The sequence below is a fragment of the Anomalospiza imberbis genome, chromosome 2, assembly GCF_031753505.1.
Source record: "Anomalospiza imberbis isolate Cuckoo-Finch-1a 21T00152 chromosome 2, ASM3175350v1, whole genome shotgun sequence".
Lineage (NCBI taxonomy): Eukaryota > Metazoa > Chordata > Aves > Passeriformes > Viduidae > Anomalospiza > Anomalospiza imberbis.
In genome coordinates this window covers 101376258-101395829 of record NC_089682.1, presented here as the reverse complement: position 1 = coordinate 101395829, position 19572 = coordinate 101376258, and the positions used below count along the sequence as shown (strand labels likewise).

The window sequence follows — 19572 nt, the reverse complement described above, 5'->3', positions numbered from 1 at the left end:
TCAGCACTTAAAGAATGCAATAAATTGTCTCAAACACTGACAAAGGAAGAAGTTCCCACAAGATAAGCTAACTTAAGACAGGCACAGATGGTAAAAAGGAAGATGTTAATTTCAGGCCTACACGGAGGTGAAAGGTTTGGAATTAGCACACCAGACAAGACTCTACTGTGCAGACTGTGGGAAAAGCACAGATGCAGCAACAGGAAGATGCCAAGCCTGGTGAAGCAGATCTGGATAACCTATTCAGACAAAAATGCCCACCATGGAAAACTGTGGGAAAGGAAGCAACTGCTTATACACATGCCATCCCAACTTGTGGGAATAACACATATGGCTCTGGATATCTGGGACTTGGACTATACAGAATTGTATCCTCCAGAAATCTCTGGGGTCCCACACCACAGAGAAGGCCACAAGAAGAAGGGTACTCATGGGATAGTAACAATAATTCTCTTTCTCTGTCCCCATCTCTCTCTCTCTCACATTTACTGTTCAATAAAATCCAAACTATTGATTTTGGCATATGTCTTATTTTCACCTTAATTCAGGCAAAGGCATAGACTAGACTAATATTATTTCAGATGTGGGAACATAAGAGCTGCTTTTCAAATATTTTTTAGAAAGATGCAACTTCCCTCTATTGAGCAATAATCTTCAGATAATTGCTAAACAGAATCTAACTTTCTAGAAGTGCGTATCTTTTAAGATAAGCAACTTATTACATAGTCAGTGGAGAGGCAGTGCCCAAAATCATTGTGCTTAATTTCCCTTTTGAGGTGCTTCTGACTCTACATAAATATCAAACTTCACTGAACTGGAGTTCTTCTGTTCTCTACTAATTTCATGTTGACATATTCACTTGACTTTGAAGAAAAAAATATTTTCTTTTACCCTAGACAAATAAAAATTACTTACTTACAAATGTAAAATAGGCAGTAAGTCAAGTGCACAATACTCTGCATCATGGATATTTTTTTCCTGTAAATATGTGGGTTGTGGTTGTTGTTTGTTTTTTTAGTGTTTTTTTTTTAATTTTTTATTAGACTCATTGAAAGAATTGGGACATATATATTGAATTTTCATTGAGATATTCTGTTTTCTGTTCTGGGTCCACATGTTGATGAACTTCAGCAATGTCCTTAAGCAGTGACAATCACTGAACCATAATACAGTTGAATTTGGAAGGGAACTCTTGAGGTTATCTGCTCCTGCCAATCTGCTCAAGCTGACTGCTTAGATTCATGTCCAAACAGCTTTAGAGTGTCTTCAAGGAGGGAGGTTCTACAACCTCTCTGAACAACTTGTGGCTGGGTTCAGTCATCTTTTTCAGTAAAAAACTGTTTCCTAGTGTTCAAAGGGAACTTTCTGTGTTCAGTTTGTGCTCATTGCCTCCTCTTATGCCACTGAGGAGAGCCTGGCTCTATCCTTTTTCATAATATCATGGAATAGCTTGCATTGGAAGAGACCTTTAAAGTCAACTAGTTCATCCCTGGAGGTTTACATGGGTCCACTTCTTGAGCTTGTCCAGGTCTCTCTTGATGGCATAGTGCCCCTCAGATGTGACAACCACAGTAGTCAGCTTAGTGGCCTCTGCAAACTTGATAAGAATTCATTCAATCCCACTGTCTTCATCCTTGGTGAAGGTATTAAAGAGTATTAGTCCCAGTATGGACCTCTGAGGAGCACCACCTGTTACTGATTCCCTTGTGAGCATTGAGCCATTGAACATTTCTATCTGGATGTGACATCCATTACTCTTCCCTTGTCCTCTGGTGTAGTCAGACCATCACAGGAGGTCACAAGGTTGATCAGGCAGGACTCGTCCTTGGTGAAACCATGCTGGCTCTCTCAAATCACCTCCCTGTCCACCACGTGCCATAGCCTAGCCCCTAGGAGAATATGCCCTACAATCTTTCTAGATACAGAGGTGAGGCTCACAGGTCGGTCATTCTCAGGGTTCTCCTTTTCACCCTTTTTAAAAATGGGTGCAATATTTCCCTGTTTCCAGTCTCTGGGGACTTCATCTGACTGTCATGACTTTTGAAATATCATGGAGAACGTCTTGGCAATTACTAAAGCCTCAGAACTCTGGGATGCCTTCCATCAGGTCCCATAGACTTATGCATATTCAGGTTCACCAGGTCATCACGAATCTGATCTGTCCTTACAGGGGGAGAGACTTTGCTCCAGCAGTCCCTCTCTTAGAGTCCACTTGCTGAAGCAGCATGGAAAGCAAGGCTGCCAGTGAAGAGTGAGGCAAAATTGTTCTTGAGTACCTCAGCATTCTCCTTGTCTCTCTATATCAATTTGCCTGTATGGCTCACTGAAGAGGGTTTCTTTGAACTTTCTTTTCTGGCTGACATTCCTATAGAAGCTCTTCCTGTTAGTCTTTGCATCTCTTAATAAGTTCAGCTCTAAGTGCTCCTTGGCCTTCCTAATGTCATTCTTACATAACCACCCAGAATCCCTATACTTTTCCCAGGACACCTGTCCCTGCTTCCAGTGCCTATGTATTTCCTTTTTTCCTCTTAGTTTGACAAGGAGGTCTTTGCTCCTCCATGCCAGACTCTTGCCTTCCTTTCATGATTTCATACACCTGAGAACTGAGAGTTCCTCTCCTGTATTAAAAATATCCTTAAAGATCTGCCTGCTCTGTTCTGCTCCCTTGTCTTTGAGGGCAGTTTCATAGGGGGCCTACTGACTAACTCCTCGAACAGCTGCAATTTTACTTTCCTAATAGCCAGGGTCCTGACTTTAGTCTGTGCCTGATGCATAATCCTTCGGACTACAAACTCCACCAGTGCATGACCACCACAGCTCAAGCTGCCTGCGGTCTTGATGTCACTGATTAGGTCACTTTCACTGTAGCTGCAGCAAGAAGGTTTTTTCAATCAATTTCCCTTGACTGGGTGGCCTGTAGTTGACACCAGCCACAAGGTTCCCCCTTTGTTGCCTCAGCCTCTGGTTCTCACTCAGAATCTTTCACTCATGTGAAATAGTGATCATGCTCATCACTATTCTTCAGAGACATCTCCTCTTACTCTATCCAGTTATTGAGGTCTTCTAACATTTGTTTAATATTTAAATGAGGATTTATTCTAAGGTTTAAAGTGAGTATTTAAGGTAAACAAGCTTATAAACCCCCCCCCAGAATTTCTAAATATACACTGCAGCATAGAGCTGTACTTCCTCAAGGAGAGATATTAAGAGGAATAAGGAATTTTCATGTGAAAACTAAAAATTGTTTTTTTCAATAAGTTTTTAAAAAGAAAGCACTTCTTTTAAAATAACATACTTTTCTTTCAATATGCTTTTGTCTCTCTTTCATAAGTACGTTTATCACAAAATTACATTTGCTATCACTTTTAATATATTTACAGATATATATTTATATGTTGCAGAGCAGAAGGAATTAAATGACATGAGCAGCATGGCTGATGTGCTAAAGCTTGTGCAGCAACAACCTTGAAGCTGATCAGGCAGCATGACCTGTGACCAAGAAGATGAATCATCTCATCCTGTTCATGTATGTTGTGCAACCACAGCACGCTCAGTTCACCAGACAAGCATGGTAACAGGTACCCAATAAGCATAAAGTGGAGCATCCTATCCCAGCCTTGGAAAGTACAAAAAGAAGTGCTTGAAACCAAAAAATTTCTTTACATTAACACTGCAGAGGCCATGCCTTATTCCACCATAATTTATATTATTTTTTTATCAGTATATATGCTACTCAGTCTTCAAAATTGGATTTAATTTCATCTAGAAAGTCAGCCTTCACATAACTTAAATTTATAAAGTTTCTCTAGTTTAAGTTTTTTACACAGTCAAACATAATTTTGCACTATAAAGAGCAGTGCACATATTAATTGATATGTATTTTAATAAATAACTCAGCTAACTCAGTTTTCATGATATTTTAGTTGAACATTTTCTTGCAAATAGCTTCTAAATTACACATACATATTTTATAAAATATCTGTTGTAATAGAGAGATAATTGTTCATCATGCAGTGTTTATGTAGCTTTTTCTCAAGTTTAGTAATCCAACATGATTTCCTGCGAAATCAGCTTCTATCTGCCAACACTTTCATGAGAAAAAAACAATATTGCAAGGGTTAGAGAAAACTTATTTCCCAAAAGCAAAATATTAATTCTAGTATTTTAAATGTGAATTAAATATTCAGGAATTGAAACTATCACATTATAACTTAAGCATCAATGCCATTATCACTAAAAATGACCTAAATTTACAAGATAATGACTTACTGTACAAAAACAATGTCTTATAGCCAACAAATATGTTGACTTTTTTTGATCAAAGTGATGGCTACATCACCGAATGTCATCTATTTTTGTCGCAGTTGGAAAAAAAGGTAACTCTAATTCTGAAAGATGAGAAAGAGGGATCCAGACAGTGCTATAACCCTGTAGTGAAGCATAACTTCTCTTATTCTGTTTTATGCTGTAGACATTTAGGGTAATTAGCTGGATAAAGTCCTAATTCTCACTTTTCTTTCATCTTAGATGAAGTAATTTGTTTCAAATTCACAGATAGTATTTTCTGTTTAAGTGGTGTCCTGGTTTTAACTAAGGTAAGAGGGTTTTTTTTTTTTTTTCCTAGTAGCTGGTACAGCGTTGTAGTTTGGATTTTGTCTGAGAATAACATTGACAACACACTGATACTTGAGTTGTTGCTGAATAATGCTTACTTCTAAGTGAAGGACTTTCCGGTTTCCCATGTTCACCCAGTGACCAGGTGCACAAGAAGCCAAGAGGGAACACAGGCAGGAGCACTCCAATTTCTCTTCCCCATCCCGCCTGGGTGAGGGGGAGTAAGCAAGAGGCTGCATGGTTGCTGTTGCTGTTTTCATGGTTAGTTGCTGTCTGTGACTAACCAGGACAAGTGGTTCTATAATGCTGAAGTTTACACAGTTTGGCTGTACAAACTTTTTTGCATCCTTTCAATATTTCTAATACATTTGAATTTAGTCTTCCTAATAATCAGTTGAGCAAGTATTAGTATTTCTAGTTCTGTGGTAGTAAATTAATACACAGATGTTTAAGACATAAATAATGATTAATAAAAAATAAAACTCATTGTATCTGTTTGATTGCTCTCCCAAGTGCAGAATGTGTTGCAAAACCTTACACAGATGTGCTCCAGCAAGACAGTAGATAAACCATAAAGTAAAAAACATATCTGCTGTTAAGTCATCTACTAAAGTAGATATTTTGTTAATGCAGGCATCTCACTTTTATTTTCTGTTTTTCCTGTCATTTCTAGTTGCAAAACTTTGAGAAGCACTGTAATATTTTTTAGCATATGCTCTATTTACATAGTGTCCTACATCTGACAGTTCTCCCATGAATAAGAAAAATGGCAGCCACTAGTCTCTATGATAATTCAGGAAAAAAAAATTTGATTATACCTATTTTAAAACCACATAAAAACTTACATGTCACCTTATGCCACTATCATACTCATGACATGTGTATGGATCTGAGGCTAACAAATAAAAAAAAAATCTTAAAGGCAGACACTTGAATCATTATCCTTTATCTGCAAGCAGACTGAAAATACTGGGCCTCATTCATCATGTGGAATCTATGATACTGAAGCTATCATATGATGTAAATAAAAGACACATTTGAAAACTTATTTCTTTGCATACACCAACATTGACCATATACAATTACTATGTAGAAATAAACTTCAAACTTATCTTTTGCATTTTATCAGTAATAAAATAATTCAGTTTAAAGAAGTGAAAAATATGAGTAGAACTGAGTAATAATGACAGACTGTAGGGTTCTTGAAGCTATGCCTGATGGAGTCTTAGGCTCATTGTTTTCTAGTAGTATTCCTTGAAATTAACTTGCCTTGGAACCATGCCTTGTACTATCTTGGAATTTAATACCTGAGTTTGTCCAAATAGTCAAGAAATTAATTCACAGCTAAGCAAGTGTCCAATTTAAAGGATCAAAGCTTACTCATAGTCCCTCTTTGGCAGTGTAGATGCATCCAGAAGTTTTATTTCTTGTATCCTATTTATTTATTTTATCTACTTGAAGTTTATATGTATACATACATATATATAGAAAGAGACAGAGAGAAAGTAGGTAAAACCCCCTATTTTTATAAATGGAAAGCAAAACTTTTTGTTTTCAAGATTCAATCACGAACAGTCATCTGACAAGAGAATGAAATATGTCCCTTTAAGTAAAGATTGAGTCTTTATTTTTTGAACAAAGAAAATATACTAACAATGTTCCCTTACAGGCTGGATCTTCCCTCTGCCCACATAGTAGAATAGAGGCAATAACTTTGAGGTGACACAGAAGTAATAAGTAACAGGACTCAATTGATTTGACAGCCCTCTGCTGCAATTGCTGGTTTGCATGGCCATCTCAGCCTGAGATGTCTCAAGCAACACATGAAAAATATATTTAAAAATCTAAGTCCCGCATTAACTACCTTCTGGGGCAGGATTCAAATCTTACATCTCAAGCTTCGTGTTTAGATTTTAGGAAAAATTTGTATAAATGTTAAGGAAACTTCCCTATCTGATGATCCAGGAGCCACTCTGGCCATGATATTTGCACCACCTGAGCTGGGGCTAATGCCCCTTCACAGCTACACACCCTCCACTCATGCAATTGCATGAGGTTTCCCAGGTTTCTTGATCTTTAAAACAGTTGTCTTGGTGCAATAACTAAATAACAAAAAAACACCTTGATCTGCTTCCTCTGAGGAGGGGTCCCAAAAATAGGAAATCCTGGGCTTCCATACCCTCACAGTCTCAGTGAGAAAGTGTGGGGTCATCAGCTCCTGCTGTGTCTCTGAATGTCCAGTCACCTGGCTGGGCCACAGGCCCCTGTGCCCTCTGTTCTGCAAAGGGTCAGCAGTTCACATCCTCTTGGCTCAGGCTCCAAAAGGCTCCAGAGCTCAACCCACAGCTCAAACTGCAGCTGCATCCTAAGCAAAATGTATCAGCACTGAAGGTATTCCTCAACATAAACATGTATTAAATCAATAAAAATCCAGAGATGAATTTACTTTCACAAAGTCAAATAATCCTGAGATGCCCTAAGTCATCTAATACATCTGTCGAAGATGAGAGAATATGACATAGAATTTACAGGAGATCTGTGTCATTCACAGATCTGGAGGTGAGAAGAGTATCCCACAGGCTCTAAAATAACACTAGATGCCTAAATTTGGGCAAGTGGATGAGGTTTTAGTCAGGGCTTGTATCTATTGACAGCTGTGGTACTTCAGACGCCCACCACACATATAAGAAACTAAATTTAGGTAAATTCATTTGGAACTTGGTTCCTATCTCTAGGGAAACAGTAACCAATATCTGCTGTGATGATACCACACAGGATTTTGGTGCTTGCTTTATCCAGGCTTGCTTTATCCTTGTAAAGTCATGCTAGCTAGTACACTGAAGGAATTGGAGAGAACTGTTTTACTTAATATGCAGAAGAGGGAGAGGAGATACATAAACTGTTTAAATTTTCTCTCCCATTTTGTCTCCTAACTTTTCAGCAGTGGAAATGGTTTCTTTCATTCCACCAGTTGTCTTAAGCAGGGGTAGAATCATTAAGTCTGGAAAAGGCTTCCAAATCACCAAGTGCAACCTTTAAGAGAACACCACCTTATAAACTAAACCATAGCAAGAGTGCCATGTCCAATTGTTTCTTGAACGCTTTCAGGTATGGTGACTCCAGCATCTCCCTGGGTGGCCTATTCCAATGCTTAACCACCTTTTCTACAAAAAAATTATTCTGAATATCCAGTTGGAACCTCCCCTGCAGCAGAATTAGGCTATGCCCTCTTGTCGTTTTTCAGGCTGTCCAGGAGAAGAGGCCAATCACCATCTTGCTACAACCTCCTTTTGTTGTAAAGAGTAATAAAGTCTCTCCTGAGCCCCCCTTTTCTCCAGACTTAACAAACTCATTTCCTTCAGCTACTCCTAAGTTGTGCTCAAGACCCTCTGTTGTCCTTCTCTGGACTCTCTCCATCACCTCAATGACTTTCTTGTTGTGAGGGGCACAGAACGGGACACAGAAATACATGTGTGGCATCACCAGTGCTGAGTACAGGGTGACGATTGCTGTTCTGGTCCTACTGGCCACACTATTTCTGATTGGCCTTCTTGGCCACCTGGACACATTGCTGGCTCAAGATTAGCTGCTGTCAACCAGCACCCCTAGGTCCTTTACTGCTCTATAGCTTTCCAGCCACTATTGCCCAATCCTGTAATTTTGCCTGAGATTTTTGTGACTGAAAGGCGGGACCTGGTACTTGCTGTACTGAACCTTATACCACTTGATTTGGCCCATTGATGGAGCCTGTCCATATCCCTCTGCAGAGCCTTCCTACACAAGAGCAAATCAACACTCCCACCCCACTTAATGTTGTCTGCAAACTTAGTAAGGGTGCACTCAATCTTCTCGTCCAGATCATTGATAAAGATATTAAACATAGTTAACTTTATTATTTCACATTGCCAATACTGAGCCTTGAGGAACCCCACTAGTGACTGGCTGTGCACTGGATGTGACACCGTTTACCACCACCCTCTGGGCCTGACCACTCAGCCAGTTCTTAACCCAGTGAGGAGGGTCCCTGTCCAAGCTATGTGCTATCAGCTTCACAAGGAGTGTTTCATACAATTTCTTCTTCTTTAACAACATGTGAAACTTCTCTAGATCCTAATTGTGGGTTGGTTACACTCTGCAAATCATACAATAATGTGCCCTCATTTAAGTATCCAAAAAAGACAGTTGTAGTAGCTATTGTGATCCCTTCCTATCCAGTCACTAGGTTTCTTTTTTTCAGAGGAACCCAGGCCATTTCCCAAGGTGACATAAGCACACAGTTGAGCACCTACGGGAGGGGAAGTCACATCCTTTATCTTCCAGTATAGACATAACAAACATTAAGCAGATTTGGCATTTAAATAGATAACACGTACCTTTTTGGTGTTGCTGCCATCCTTTCACATAAATTATCAAAAAAAGATAGCAAAACTGTGGGGGTTTTACTGTTTAAAAAATATAATGTGTTAGCATTTTGAATCCAGGATTTAGAAATGTTTCACCTGGTGATTATGTAGCTGTGATGGGTGAAAGGATAGCAAGCAAAAAAGACAGAGTGAAATACAGAGATTAAAAAGAGATGATTAAGACATTTTTTAACTTCAAGCTTGATTCAATAGCCCTAGGGAATCTCATGCTTCTTTAATGAGCTCTGCTCTTAGCCATCTCTGCCTAATGAGAAAAATAGGTCCAGAGAGATCAGTTCAAAGTTAAATGCTTCAAAGACAGGTTGAGTTTAAAACCATTTTCCCCTCAGCTTCCCTAATCTGTCTTCATGGCTTTTTATTTTTTCCTTCTATCCTTGAGTATTCTTGAGCATGAACTGTAGGAAGGCCTTGAAATTATCAGTCTCATTATTCAATGAGCTATTTCTCTGCCATCATTTTCAAACAAATAGGTTTCCTGTAGTTAATGTCTCTGTCCATATTTAATGTCATTCTTCCATTAGTTCTTGGTTCCTGCTCTACTACATGTTTGTTTCCCTGCAGTGATAGCTGGCAACTTTTATTTCTGGTAGCCAAGAAACACTGGTATCTTTGTGATATAGGCATTCCAAACCCATAAAATGATTCCCTATCCCTTTCCAGCTCTATTTTGCATATAGCCAAACTGTGCTTCTGTGTAATCTGTAGTCAGAACATACCCCAAATACCCTGTATGAACATGTGATTGATCATTCATTTGCAAACTTTCTCTCAGCTCCCTTAATATCAGAGCTGTATATAGGTATACAGCTATACAATAGGTATACATATGTATACAATGCCAAAAGTCCACAGATACAAGCACAAAAGCATATAAATATATGAAAAGCTGCAACTTGCAACTCAGAAAATATTTTAAGAATAAATAAGAAAAGTTTACCTTTTCAATCATTATCATAGTCTTGTAAATAAAAAAAATCAAATAGGAAATCTAAGGAAATATCTGACTAGAAAGAATATATGAGCTCTTCCCTAACTGTAATTTGGATAGTTAGTTTGACAAGTATAGGTTTCAATATATATAGTTTTGTATATTTCTTTCAAATCAACTACATTTTTTATTTTTCTAGGACATAAGACAAATTTTGTTGTCTACTAAATTCTGGTTCATACAAAGACATTAATTAACCTTAGGGTATCCAGGCATATGCTGGCCCAGAGGTATACTGGTAATTTCATTAGCTGGGAGTTTGTCTAAATGAGAGTGAAAAGTTGCATGTTTCTTTAACAATTCCTGTAAGTGATGCTTTCAGTAATTCTGGCAATGTCTTTTTCTTTGCTGAAAATGCTGATCTTCTTGCTTCTATAAAATCATTCTCAAAAGTGCTGCCTTAAAAAAGCCTGGCTTCTGGGAATGGATACTTAACTGCAGGACTTAAAAGGATAGCATAAATAGAATTTGAGCCACAGAAAAAGTTAGATCTCAGGAAGTTTTGAACTTATTAAAATGTCACCTGCCTACTGTAAACATGTATAACATAATCAGTAATCAAAATATGAGTTTGTCTATATTTATTTGAAATATTCTATATTTTTGCCTCCAGTTAAAGTACTGTAAAATTTTTTAATCAGTCATCTTAAAATATTTTTACTATTTTTTGTTTTTCTCTATAAAGATAATTGTATGCAATGCAAAAAAGTGCTGTATTGCAGTTTGTCTTTTATTTGTACTGGTGACAACATACCACTGTGATACTCTTGTTTAATAACGTTTCTTAAATATGTCAGACTCTTCAGAATATCACCACCTGTTTGTCAACATTAATGCAGCTGAAAGCCAAACAATCTTTCGCAGAAAGAGATTTTGGATGCAGATTTATTTTCTGTGGTGCAAGGGGTCTTGCCCACAGTCAATGAAGAACTCCAGGAAGGAAAGGCAGCTGATCACTGCTATGCAGACCTAATAATGTGCAACAAATCTTAACCCTGTGACAAAAGTTCATGCTGTAGGAAACTATGGGCTACCCTGGACCGAGTCCCACAGTGTGACCCTCAGTTGGCTGGTCAACAGGTGCCTGGATAGTGTAATTAAAATCCCCACCAGGAAGACGGAAGGACTCTTGAGCTGCTGGAATCCGAACAGGTTTATTGAGGATTGATCAAAGGAGTGGGGAGGCAGAAATAGGAGCAGCGACACAACCACACTCAGGGAAAGCAGACTCCGAGAGCCCTGGGAAAGGAGGGGCCAGAGTATATAACTGGGGAGGGAAGGAGTGCCTAGGGAACAAATGATCCAATGGGAAGAGGGTGTAAGGGAGGAACAGGGGTGGGATAACATAAACTGGGCCAATGAGGGAAAAGGGAAGGAGTGGTTTACAGAGGGAACCATTGGGAGCAATGAGAATGGGGAACTTTCCAGAACTTGGGGAGATGACAACCACAAACTGAGAGGTGATGGGCATGTGCTCATCTTTAGCCTTATCCTAAATTACTGCAGTTTCCCATGGCATTCCCACACTGTCCTCCCCAGGGGCACATCCCACAGCAAACTAGAAAAGTTAATAAAATCCATGGAAATCCACAAGCATATAATACTCAACTTGTTGCTCTGCAGCACTCTTGTACTCATACTGTGCGCTGTTCTACTAGCTGGATTGAGCCTCCTACATTTCATATGAAAGACAAATATCAGGAAAATATTTCTATTCCATGTTTTTATTCTATTCTGAACCTTCCTACTTAATTCACTCCCCCCCTTTTCCTTTTTAATTTTTTTCTACCTTTTTCCCACACTCCAGAATGCAGAAATATAAACCTGAGGATTTGTATCAGGATGGTCTGCCAAGGTTTTAGTAGTGGTGAGGGCTATAGGAGTGGCTGTTCTGAAAAGCTGGTAAAGCTGTATCTGACAGAGCCCATGTCAGCTGGCTAAAGGATGGATCTTTCTCTGGCCAGGGCTGTCAACCAGTGATGATTATTTCTTTCTTATTAAATATGGTAACATATTTAACAAGATGGAAATAAAATGTTATGGCACAGAAGTACTTGCAGCCAGAGAAGAGAGGAATAAGAATATGTGAGGGGAACAGCCCTGCAGACACCAATGGCAGTGGTGTCTTATGGCACAGAAGTACTTGCAGCCAGAGAAGAGAGGAATAAGAATATGTGAGGGGAACAGCCCTGCAGACACCAATGGCAGTGGAGAAGGAAGGGGCAGTGGTGTTCTGGGGCACTGGAGCAGAGATTCTCCTTCAACCTGTGGTGCAGCCCATGGTGAAGCAGCTGTGCCCCTGCAGCCCATGGAGGTCCATGGTGGAGCAAGGATCTACTGGCAGCCTGTGAAGGACCCCGTGCCAAAGCAGGTGGATGCCTGAGAGTAGGCTGTGACCTTGTAGAAATCTCACACTGAAGCAGGCTCCTGGAAGGACCTGCAGACCCTTGAAGAAAGGAGTCCTCTAGGTTTGCTGGCAAGATTTGTGATTCTATGAGGATACACACTGGAGCATATTTTCCCTGAAGGACTGCACCCCATGGAAAGAGACCCATGTTGGACCACTTCATCAAGAACTATAGCCTGTGGGAAGGACTTGTGCTGGAGAAGTTAATGGAGGACTGTATCTCATGGGAGGTACCCCACACTGTAGCAGGGGAAGGACTCCTTTCTCTGAGAGGGAAGCAATAAGAGAAATAGTATGTGATTGACTCACCTTTATTCCCCATGTCCCTACACCATTCCAGGGAAGAGGATTCTGATTCTTCTATACAGAATCAGGAATAAAGTTAAGCCTGGAAAGGAGGGAGGAATGGGGAGAGGATGGTTTTGAGATTTTTCTTCTCATTATCCTGCTCTGATTTTGACCGGTAATAAATTCAAGTAATTTCCCCAAGATGAGTCTGTTTTGCCCATGACAGTAACTGGTGAGTGATCTCTTCCTTTCCCTTATCTGAACCCGTGAACCTTTAGCTTTTTTTTGGGTTTTTTTTCTGCCCTGTCCAGTTGAGGAGGGGAGTCAGACTGGCTTTGGTGGGCACCTGGAATCCATCCAACCTGAAACCATCATAGCACGATAGTGGATGAAATGTCTCTAAAACTTGAGGGAGCTTCAGTATCACAGTTCCTTATTTGTATGGGAGATTTTAAATACCAGACACAGGAAAAGAAAACGTTGTGAAATTCAAACTCCTGATATCTCTGGACAGTTTCTGACATAACTTTTTGATTCAAATGCTGGGTTTGGCAGCAAGTGTGACATGCAGCTGGATCTCCTCTTCACTAACAAGGCAAAACTGATTTGTGACATAATAATCAGTGGAAGCCTTAGACATGGTGTCATGTGAAATAGTGGAAGGAGCGGGCCTGTTTATCCCAAGACAGAAGGCGGACCTAAACAACAGGCAGCAGTGCCTGTGGGAAGGTCATACAAGGGGCAGAGTCAGCCCCTTAACAGTAGTGGACTATGAGAGGATGAGAGACAAGGCACATAAATTAAAACAAGGCAGCCTAGGACTGCATATAAAGAAAAATCATTCCAGAGAGTCTTTGTCGCCTCCATTGTAGAGGTGCTTCAAGACCCAAATGGGTACATTCTGAGCAACCTGGCTTGACTTCACCACTGTAACTCTGAGCAGGAGATCAGACTAGAATGTACTGAAGGTCCCTCTAACCTGAATTATCATATGGTCCTATGATTTTATCTTTCAAGGCCCTGGGTCTCAGAAAGCATACTAGGCTGCTAATAAGAATATGCTTGCATGTTTATTTACTTTTTTTTTTTTTTTACCAAGCAGCTTTTCACTACGATGGATGCTAAAGTGAAAATAAAATGATAATTGTGTTTGTTTCAAAAGCATAACGGGAACATTTTTTTCTGAAGAGGAAAAATATTACAAAATTACTGCCCCTAAGACCAAGTTCTTTCAGAACTGTAAACATGCAGTTCTAGGAGTCTGTAAAGGATTTGATCTTTTTCCATTAAATTCAGTGAAAGTTTTCATTGAATTTTCTTTTGCTGTTTTTTTTTTTTTTAATTTTGACTTAAATGACAGCAGCACCCTGCACAAAATCTTCAGACGTTTTTTGAATATTTTAGTCCTGAAAACATTAGTTCCTCATTTCCTTTATCAAAAGACAACTGTTACAGATAGCTAGGGAACACTTTCATTCTCACCAGAGGTTTTTTGCAGATGCATTGTCTGACAAGCACAGCATGAGATGAAGGGAAACGCAGCACAGAAGGGATAGTGCTAAGAACCCAGCATTTACAGGAGTTGGGAAGAAAAAGAGGCTGTGATAAGTTGCCTACTGAGTGGGAATTTATGCAGGAACTGGAGATAAGCTTATGGCCAGCTTCCTATTTAACTAATATCTGGCTACATTTGTGACCAAAAGCCCTATAACTAAGACTGGCATACAGGCATAAGGCACCTACCATTTCCATTGGTCTCCAGGGGCAAATAGCACGTTCTCTTCAGTACTGCAAAAGTTGATGGGGCAGTAGTGGTAACTGTAAAGCCTGCTGTGAGCACCCCTCACATCAAAGGCCTTAATCTAGAAGGAGATCTTATGGAAAGACACAGATGTCCAATCACAGACTGTACGTACTGCCTTCTGTTCCAGAAGCCAGCAGGGTTTGGGGTGTTGACTGCCTCCCCTTGAGGAGTAGCACTCTGGTTGAGATAAGCACCTGCTGGTGGAGCTGAATAATGAAGTAGGAGTACTGCATAGCAACAGTGCTCAGATGAAGGGTAAATCAGTAGGACATTTGTGGAGATTCTGCAGAGGAAAGAGCCAAAATGTCACCTTGAACTCCTTGCTGCTCATCTGCACAGACTCTGATGATCACTGCCAGGGGAGACCTTGAATGAATAGTCACTATATGGGTCTTTAATCTACATTATAGGGGATGAGCATGGAAATGCTGTTCTTGGCACCGCCATTAAAGGGGAGAGGCCAAATCAGGAGAGGGGATGCATTTACACACTTACCCCTGGTCTGACAGCAGGTGTCCTTTGCAGACTTCTGTGACTGCGCAAAGCTCTTTGAGGAGATGCTGCCAAGAAGAGTGGCGTAGAGCATCTTTCCCAACTGGCTTGCTAACCTTGTGAGGAGTTATTTGAGCCAGGGTCTTCAGGCACTGGAGATAAATGCCTGTAGATAAGTGAGAGAGGGGGAGATTGTAGGAAGCACACCAGAGACAGAAATAAAGGGAAAAACCTCAACCTCTTTTTGGAAAAATTGTATGTCTAGAAGCCTATATGAGTTGTGTCAACATGGGAAACAAAGAGAAGGAACTGAAAACCTATTAATAGTTGCACAATTATGACCTCATCACAGAGGATCACAGGGACATGTAGAGTGGTTTTCATGAATGTTCACAAGCCCTTTAGGAAAACTGGGAAGAGGAAGCATGGGGGGAGGATTGTGTTCTATGCAAAGGAACAGCTTGCATATATGGCACAGGATCAGAGAAGATGTCAACAAAGAGGAGGTCACAGTAGGCACCTGCTACAAACCACCTGATTTAGATGATGAAGTGGGTGAGGCCTTCTGCAAACAACTCAATGTAGTCTTCCAGCTGTATGTCTTACATGTCTGCTCCAGCAGACATCAAAAAATATATTCTCAGAGACTTGAATTCTGGAAGATAATTCATGTGAAGTTTGAGAAAAAAACAAATCAAAGCAAACCAAAGCAACAGCCAGACACCACCTCCCTTACCTTCCAACCAACCAAGTTCTTATGCCAGAGTTGGTATTCGATTCTGGTATAACAGCAGCTATTTAATAGGTTTATTATACAAGGATAAGCACCTTGCATGTTCTGGAGAATAGAAAAAATTGTTTAAGGAGAATATATGCTCAAATTTACATCTATGCTTATTATTTTGTCCACAAGGAGATTAATTTGCGCTCTAAAATAACGAATTATATCAACAACAGTTTCATCTCAGATTATGTGTTAGGTAAAATTCTATCCTTGATTTCTAAATACTTTAAAAAAATGTCACCACCAATATATTTTTGTTGCTTGGTTAAGAGAATTCCAGAATCTTAAGTGGAAACCTATTTTGCTTTTGCCATCTGAAGATTGGATATGTAGCCAATGAATCACCTTTAAAAGGTTTCTGTCAGTCAATAAATGAATTCCGAATAACATTGTTTAGATTATTAAAGTTAGTTAAGATTGATCCCCCACAAATGAGTGAGGATAAAGACAGTCTTCACAAACACATTTTTGCTGCAGAAAATTATTTGCTACTCAATGTTTTATTTTGAATTTTTTTACCTCTTTGTCTCTACCCTCCTTTTTTATAATATGTAATATATAAAAAGTATTTCTCTCCCTCAAAAGATGAAAGTTTACTTCTAGAAAGTTAATTTATTGAAATCTATTTCAAGACACGAGTCCAGTCTGCATTATTAATACTATTAAATTTAAATAAATAATATCTTTGTATGTTTACTCAATTCCCATAGGTTTTGTGGTGGGATTCACTTCACCATACTTAGATGTTGACATTAGGCAGCTATTGAAAGGTTGGGAAGATTATTGCATGATTTCCACTGCTCACCAGAATTTCAGAGGAGCTTTAGGCATCTAAAGTAAAGTAACATTAACCCCACTTCTACTGTTCTGTAAGTGAGCAATCTGCCTGAAACCATAGCCTTAAACCAGTATTCATTATGTACTCTTGTTGAACTTATATCTATTTCCAACACACTCTTATAGTATTCATATGTATAAATTAATAATTGCTGTATACTCTAATGAAGCCTATGCTAAAATGCATATTAATATTTAATGTGTCCTTTTTTTAAAAGCATATTAAATTAATGTGTTAACCTCATACATTATTTCTTAATGGGAATCTAACACAAAATAGGATATAAACCAGCAGTATCTCTATACTGACAAGATCTGACAGACTATTCAATCAATCAGGATAATTTAGTCATTTTTGCTGCTTTTCCTATCAGAATTGTCACACCAATTCAAGTTTAGTATGCCTTCTAATTGAAGTGTAATATATAATTTACATTTAGTGGCAGCAAGTAGAATACACAAATTTCTATCTTCGATACCCTTTAGCAGTCATTTTTTTAGGTAAACATTAGTTTTTATTTTATATATATATACATATAATATATTTATATTGTGTATATTTATATACACACATATATATATTATATGCATAAATATAATCATAAAATCAAATGGGAAAATATGCTGATGTCTATCCCCTTATGGCTTTTGTGTACAATCAGTTGGTCCCTAGTATGTACACTTGGATCCAGGAATGCTAAAATAGTTATATGCAAGTAGATATAGATGCAGTTTAATTCACCTATCTGACAGGAATTTATTCTTTTTTTAGTTATAAATCTTTTATTATTGAATCTAGAGAAAACCTCTGACACTGACTTAAGCTAATAGACAACTTCAACTTAGAGATAAATGTTTACATGAGTTACTTAATTCTAATTTTCAGATAGAACTGGATTAATTAATTTGGATGTTAATTAGCTTACCAAATGAGCTAATTTGAAAACTACTATTCAGATAACTATGCCTGATTATAGTTAGTCTGGAGGTCCATTATTTCCAGCAATCTTTTTAGCATGATACCAAAAGGTTATGCAAAATATCTATTCAAAGTATTCTCTGAAGACAAATGATAATACTTTTCTGCTTAACTGTGCAAAGCTTACCATTGTTCCGAGGGCTGCTCAAGCATATTAATTTCCTAACCTCAATAAGCTGCAATCTCTTCTGTATGGTAAATTGTATTTCGGCAGTCTTTTTCAGAGTATGTGCCAAACAAAAAAATTAATATCTACAGATTTTATGTCCGTGAAAATGGGAAAGCATGATGCACAAGCATGGCAACTAGTAGTTTCACACCATTTATTTTGTTCACTCCATTATGTACTGTGGCATATAGAGAGCTGAAGGGGTTTGAGCTGATCTGCAGGACCACCTGCTCCACAGCATTTACAGTGTGCAAACAGTGTGTAGACTGCTGTCATAAAGACACTGGTACATGCCTACCATGATATTTTTTGTAGTTAGATTAGAGGAAGACTAAATACACAACACATTTCATATTTAGCCAGTGACTAGTGCTTATCATTAAATGTTTTAACCTATTCCCGATTAAAACCAAGGAATTAAAACATTATGAGGTTTCTATTTGTTTCCAAAGGGAAAAAAAAGGGGAAAATACCTCTTCCTTTTTTCCACAAAAAATGAAACGATAGTTGCCAATACTGGTATGTATCCTTACAGACATGTAAGCTTGATTGACAGCTTGCAGCTCCATGTCCCTGGCTATTTTTAAATGCATATAAAGATTTTTGCAGAGTGTTGTAGCAGATTATTGTAGCCCATCTCTTCTGTGACTACAATACAAAAAGGTGTGCTTCAAGATTCACCTAAGTTGAATCAGTAAAACTGGGATGAACAATTTATTAGGTACTGAAATTTACATATCTATTTAACTACCTGAGACCATGTGTTGTCCTTACATTGAATTTAGGAATATTCAGCATTTCACTAAAGTTGGTATTCTGTATCTATCAGTATAAAGTGTCTGTCATGCTGACTGCAAAGCTGATTCCAGTTATATATGGGGGAATCAGTATGATTTGGTATATCCTAAATCCCCTTCCTTTATGGAAATTAGGAATCTTACATTGATGGATGTCATGTTGTTCATCTTGACTAACAAACAATCCATGCTACATGTTTAAACAGTTTTAAGACTTTCCTTTCTAAGCAAGTATATTTCATAATGGGATGTTAGATTATTCTCATCTCACAGATATTCTCCAAGTCTTTATTTATCACCTAATTCAACTTTCATTCCTTTTTTGAAAATTGAAATATTTCTTTGAGTATTTATGGACTACTTCTTCTCTGTATCATGCTGAAGTATTTATAGGAAATATTCTATAACTGACATGGGTAACCAGATTTATGTTGCTTGGAAGCTACATTATTATAATACTTATAAAAATTTTGTATAAAAGCAAGAAGCACTCTCAAGTCATTTTTTTAAAGAAAGTGGCTATTGTCACTTCATACTGAGTGCAGATGAAGTGGTTAGTCATGTACAAGTTATGCCCAGTAGGTTGAAATTTCTGAGCTTCTTGGTGGATGAATGCCCAATTTCTGGACATAGACTCTAGTTAGTCAATATAGAAGTAGCAAATTCTTCAGCGTGTTTCATGATTAAACACTTTATGAGCATGTATGAATAGAGAAAATTTTATGCCTGTGTTGCCTTCTGCTAAGAAGACAGGCGACCTGGTTTCAAGGGACAGCACGGCAACCCAGCCTCGCCCGGGTCATTTGGGCCATAGACACGCATGGACACCAATGTGGTGGATGGTCAAAATGGTGTTTATTACTTTATCTCGTGGAGTTATATAGTCAAGGGGGCTTCACTACGTCAGAGGGGGATGGTGGGACTAATTAGAGTTAGTAAGGGGTGGAAAACTACTGGAGTTAGGAGGGGTTGCATACCTTCAGGGGTGA

General features: G+C 38.6%; 1 long non-coding RNA gene across 1 annotated transcript; it reads right to left on the bottom strand.

The window, feature by feature from the left end:
* Positions 1-14464: 14464 nt before the first annotated feature.
* Positions 14465-15196, bottom strand: LOC137469564 (uncharacterized). Its single transcript, XR_010996587.1, has 2 exons — positions 15021-15196; positions 14465-14539 (listed from the first exon to the last, which is right to left on the bottom strand). It is a non-coding gene; the product is annotated as an uncharacterized lncRNA (long non-coding RNA).
* Positions 15197-19572: the final 4376 nt, after the last annotated feature.